We start from the raw sequence: 6,000 nt of genomic DNA, 5'->3' as shown, positions 1-6,000 counted from the left end.
CATCGGGGTTTCAGCCGACCTTACCTGATTTAGCTTTATATCTTACATGCTTAATTGATATGCTAGATCTGCCTTTTATGCTAAGATCTTACTACAACAAAGTATATTAGGCTTCTGTTCGATATATTTTATTTGCTTTAATATCTTAATATAGAGTGGTATCGGAGTATTAGCCGATACATGCTAGATCTATCTGATCGGCTATGCTATGAATGCTTATAATCTCCTTGTTAATGTATATTTCGATCTAAGTGATTTATATTGTCTCCCAATCACTTGATTTAAGTATACACCGACAGAAAGATTATATATCATTAATATCTACAGCCGATCGAATAGATTTAGTTCTATCTTGTTTGTTTATAACTGCCGATCGATTCAAATATGACATCGACTCAAAGATAAATGATACATCATCGGCGACTGGCTGATCAGCTATTATTTATGGATTTAACCACTGTTTCTTTGTCTTTATTTCTTGTTGATTACAGGATCAAATCAACTGGCATGCTCACGAACCTAAAAGCAAAATTTTTGGACCTACACTAAAGTTAAGCAGATCTTACAGGCCTCGTATTTTTCGCATCAACAGCTTCATAGAGTTTTTTAAATTTTGACCTTATTTTTTTTCCTCCACAACATGTTCTTATGCGAAAGAAGACAGAGGGTGAATGGCAATAATCATGGTACCCAGCCATCTACATGCGTGCAAATGAATGAATCTATACTTTCTATAAAGTTATAATCCACTAACTCTAAAGCTTAACATACAGCCATGCCACATCATCACCCACTAGCAATAATTATATATTCAACCTCATGCAAGTATGCAACATCATCTACAATTTATTTAATTCTACAAATCAACATGCAAACATATCCAATCATCACCCCTCGCATCATTTCCATAATATTTTTACAAATCTATCTATCATTTGTATAATATTTAAAATAAACTTATCAATATGTTCCACATTAAAGCGGGTTTTATTTGTTTGTTTCATGATAAATACTGATAAGCTCTGATATTTCATTTGTTTTCTTTTTACCCCTATCTTGATTGTAACGAGAAAATATATATTGAAAATTACTTAGTAATTTCCGCAGCAAAGCACGGCGAATCACCTAATATATTGATAATGTAATGCAATTCATGGATGTTCTTTTTTTTTCACGGATACACCTGAATGTACTCTCAACATATGGTTAAGAGATAAAGACCAGCAGCAAAATCCCTAGCTCTCTAAAATTCTATTAAATGTGCATCTATATCTGTGTAATATATGTTGGTGTCAGGATTCAAATCATGGTGGCTAGAGTCCATGTTAATATTATATTTTATTTATTTATTATGTTGCTTTTGCTAATTTTTTTTTTCAGAGTCAACGAGTTAGTATAGGATGGGATACAAGCTAGGATGGGATACTCGAAGATCATAACTGAATACCTTTTTAGTTAACCTCGAGGCAATGCTCTATTTCTAATTGTAGTGTACCTCCAATAATTCATCATATTTAAGTACATTCATGCTAAATTTCTTTTGAAAATTATCCAACTACGCTTCCATATCATTGCAACCTTACAAAAGCATTGCAAACCGATCCAGCTCGATCTTCTATGTGGACTTAAATATGTTTTATGTAGAATAAGCAATATCTTCATACGGCCGTAAGTGAATTATTTCTTAATCCATATGTGACTAATATATATTTAGCATATTACTTGGCATCAAGTCGATGAATCATAAAAGGTGAAGAAAATAACACACATAAGCACAATATACTTCTATTTCATATGACATTTTTTTTATATATTATATATACTCCATCAGTTTAGGTCGATGTTACTGTGTATGAATAGTAGATCTGGTTGAGACTTTATTTTAAATTAAACATACCATATAGGCAATCCTTTAGTCCTTTTATTTTGTTTTTTTAGTTTAGTCCGAAAGGAAGATTCCAAAGTTACAACTTGCAACTTATTACTTCCTAATTTTTTTAATATCAAACTAAAAACTACCAAACTGAGAGTAAAATAGAAGAACAAACATGAAGTGATTAATTTCAGAAATATTAAATCATGAAAAATTTTATAATTGTTACTGCAATAACAGTATAAATCGATACTTACTAATTACAAATTTTAGAATTACAAAATAATGTAAATCCATAAATGAGACTCCAAACCAATTACAATTCAATAGTTATTAGATATTATTTTAGAATTATTAAATCATGAAAAAGCTAACATTAAGTTATTAAATATTACAATTCAATAGTTATTAAATATTATTTTAGAATTATTAAATCATGAAAAAGCTAACATTAAGACCCCAAAGCCTTTTCTCTAAGAAAAACATCAAGACCCCAAACCGAGTACAACTCGATATTTTCTAATCATGAATCGTGAATCATTTTAGACTTCAAATAATATACAATTGTATACTAACTAACCATGCATATTAAATTATTATGTCACGAAAAGCTATGATGGAGGAGAAATATCCTGTGCACACGAGCTTTTTTATACACCGTACACACTAACAAACAAATTTTATCGAAAAATGTAAAAAAAAATGTACATGTATTTCTAATATTGTTGCACTTATGTGTAAAGTCTTAACCTTAAATTTATTATATTTTAGCAGCAACAAAAAATATAAAAATTCTGATAGTTTTAAAATTATAAATCTACCAGATTTTTTTATTCCCTATATATAATGTATTTGAAGATGACAGTTTATACATAGATGTAATATTACTAAAAGTTAAAAGTATGTATACATTATTTTCTAAAATTTTTTATTATATCTTTAGTTGGTGTGTATAGGATATGTTTCCATAATTGAGACTGTAAACATAGTAAAACTTTAAATGTTTGAGAAATTTTAGTTAACATAAAAGTTGTAAATGAGACTACAAAGTGAGTATAGCAGTACTCCTTTAACTATATGTTTCTACATTAAATTGTAGCAAATGAGTATAAACCGATATTTATTAGTTCTTTTTTTTTAATTAATAAATTAAGAATATAAAAACTAACAAAAGCAATAATAGGATGGATTCTATATACATTGTTAATTATTTTGTTTTACATTATTGTAAATAAAATAAAATTCTTCCGTCTTTATAACTTTAGAGCAAAGTCTATCGATAAATTCAACGAATTTTAATAACATCTATATTAAAAAAATTATAACTTTAGAGCAAAGTCTATCAATAAATTCAACTAATTTTAATAACATCTATATTAAAAATATGATTAAATTCTTATTATTTGTAGTATCATAATAATAGCCTGTGCAACACATGGGTCGCCGGCTAGTGTAATTAATCATGCGCCAGTGATCCATCCGTTTTATGAGCCGTGAACAGCTCCACCCCAACTGTGCACATAAAGAGCATGTTTGGGGGAGCTTAAAATTCTGAGAAGCAGCTGCTGAGAAGCTAGCTGGTGAGAATCTGGAGAATCTGGGAAACCCAGTTTCTGGCTTCCAGTTCATTTTCTAGATTCTACGACTACAGATTCTCAGAATCTGTGTAAAAAGCTGGACTGTTTGAGGAGCTTCTGCCAACTGGAGATTCTAGAAGAAGCTGCAGCTGCTAGAAGCTCCCCAAACAAACGCCAACCGCATAGATATCTGTGATAATCCAGGATATGCCCAATCACTGGTTATCTTGCGGTCAATCTTTTGGTGGCTAGATGTTCATGTTCAAAAGAAGAGGCATCTTACATCTAGCCAAATTCTAAATACTCTGCATTAGTGTGCAGCACATGTGGATTCATTTGCGCATCTTATTATACCAATTGGGAGAGCAGAGGCTGAAAACAGGCACAGCCAACCAATTGCCTCTGGTCCTTTGAAATGAGTAATTATGGGCCCTGATTGGAATTTTAACTTCTAAAATCCTAATAATCTATTAACTTATTAAAGGAATAGAAAAAGAAGCCTCCATGTTCACTCTCATGGTTTAAAAATTCTCACATTAATCGGAGAAAAAGAAAAAAACAGAGTGTATTTAGGAATAAAATTTAAAAATAGCTGAAATTCGGAATTAAAAATAAGGAATATAGAAAGAGAATACTACAGTCCATACCGGTATACAATAGAACTAATGGAAATTTGGAATTAAAAAATAAGAAAAAAAATAAAAGTAGAGGTTAGAGTCCATACAGAAATACAATTTAGAAATAAAAAAAATCAAGATTTAAAAAGTAAAGAATATGGGAAGAAGAATATAGAGTCCATATAGAAATACAATTTAAAAATAATTAAAATTCGAAATTAAATATATCGAAAGATAAGTTTGGAGTCCATATAGAAATATAATTTTGAAATAATATAAATTAGGAATTAAAATAAGGAATATTGGAAGAAGAGTACAGAGTCCATATAGGAATACAATTTAGAAGTAACTGAAATTCGAATTAAAAAAATAATATTGAAAGATGAGTTCAGAGTCCATATAGAAATACAGTTAGAAGTAATAAAAATTCAGACCTAAAAAAATAATCAATATTAGAAGAAGAGTTACATATAGAAATATAATTTATAAAGAACGGAACTTTGAAATTGAAAAATAAGAAATATTGGAGAGGAGTCTAGAGTTCATATAGGAGTATAATTTAGAAATAACTGAAATTTTGAATTTAAAATAAGAAATATAGGAATAAAGTTTATAAATAATATAAATTTATAATTATAAAAATAAAGAATGTTGGAAGAGAAGCCTGGAGTCCATATAAAAATACAATTTAGAAATGACTAAAATTCGGTATTAAAAATAATTAATAACTATCACATATATACAATACATTACAAATATTACACATTGGTTAGTTTGATCAAGTTAGTACAAAATTTAAAATTATGTTGCCATTTTAATATATTTTAATAATAAAATGTGATAATATATATGCTACTATATCTCTACTATTATAAAAATTGAAGATGTACCCGCGGTCCGTCATCCGTGTTTGAGTCGGTTATAAAAATTGAAGATGTTTCCGCGGTTCGTCATCCATGTTTGAGTCGGTTTTAATTTTATGTTTTGGTTTTAATCTATATCTCTTCTCTATCAATACTATTATAAAAATTGAAGATGTTTTTGCGGATATTTTGATACGCCATCCATGTAAGAGTCAGTTTTTGAGTTCGTTTGTTTTTAGAAATACATATCCGTATTTGAATCGATTTTTAAGATTATTCACTTTTGGTAATACAAAAGGAATCATACAAGAAAACTGTTAAAAAAACCCGCATGACTCCTAACTGCAGCTCATGATTTTCTAAAAATATATATATCCAAGTGAACTCCCACAGTAAATTTCATCTTAAATAAATCATATAACAATAATAAGATTAAAATAGACTTTATCCGTTGCAACGTACCAGATATTTTATCTAGTGAGAGAAAAATATAAAGATGCTGCGTAATTTGCGCAGGCCACCATAATGGGACGCTACATTTAACCATGGAACACAGCCTCCTACCTGAAGTTCTGCCCACTATCCACGCCCTCACTCATCACAGTGCCACAGGGACCCGCCCCAATCCACCTCGCCGCCGGTGGGTCCCAGGGCTCCGGCCACTGCACAGGTGATTGTTGGCTCTAGATCCCTCTCTCTTTCTCTCTCCCGTTATTCCTTTTTATTGGGAATATTGGGGTCGATTCTGTGCAGCTCATGTTGTTGCTGTTTGATTTCCTAGGGTTCTGGGGTGGCAGTTGGAGGTTGCGCGGTAATTGGAAATTTTGTGCAACATTTCTTTTAAATAGGGATTGGTGGAAAATCTAGAAAACGATGGCATGCATTGCAAGGTCGCAAGGAGGAACGGATAGGGAGAAAAACCCTCTTTTTTTTTTTTGGAATACGCAAGGAGCGCATCTTTGTGAAACCCCTCTTTTCTTGCGTCAAAAAAAACCCCCTCTTTTTTATCCCCAAGATTCGTAATGTAGGATTGTAGGGAGTTGTTAAGATTATGAATGCTTAATTTAGAT

Source organism: Oryza glaberrima, chromosome 11, assembly GCF_000147395.1.
Source record: "Oryza glaberrima chromosome 11, OglaRS2, whole genome shotgun sequence".
Classification (NCBI taxonomy): Eukaryota; Viridiplantae; Streptophyta; class Magnoliopsida; order Poales; family Poaceae; genus Oryza; species Oryza glaberrima.
The sequence above is the reverse complement of the archived record's forward strand: the minus strand, read 5'-3'. Positions refer to the sequence as shown.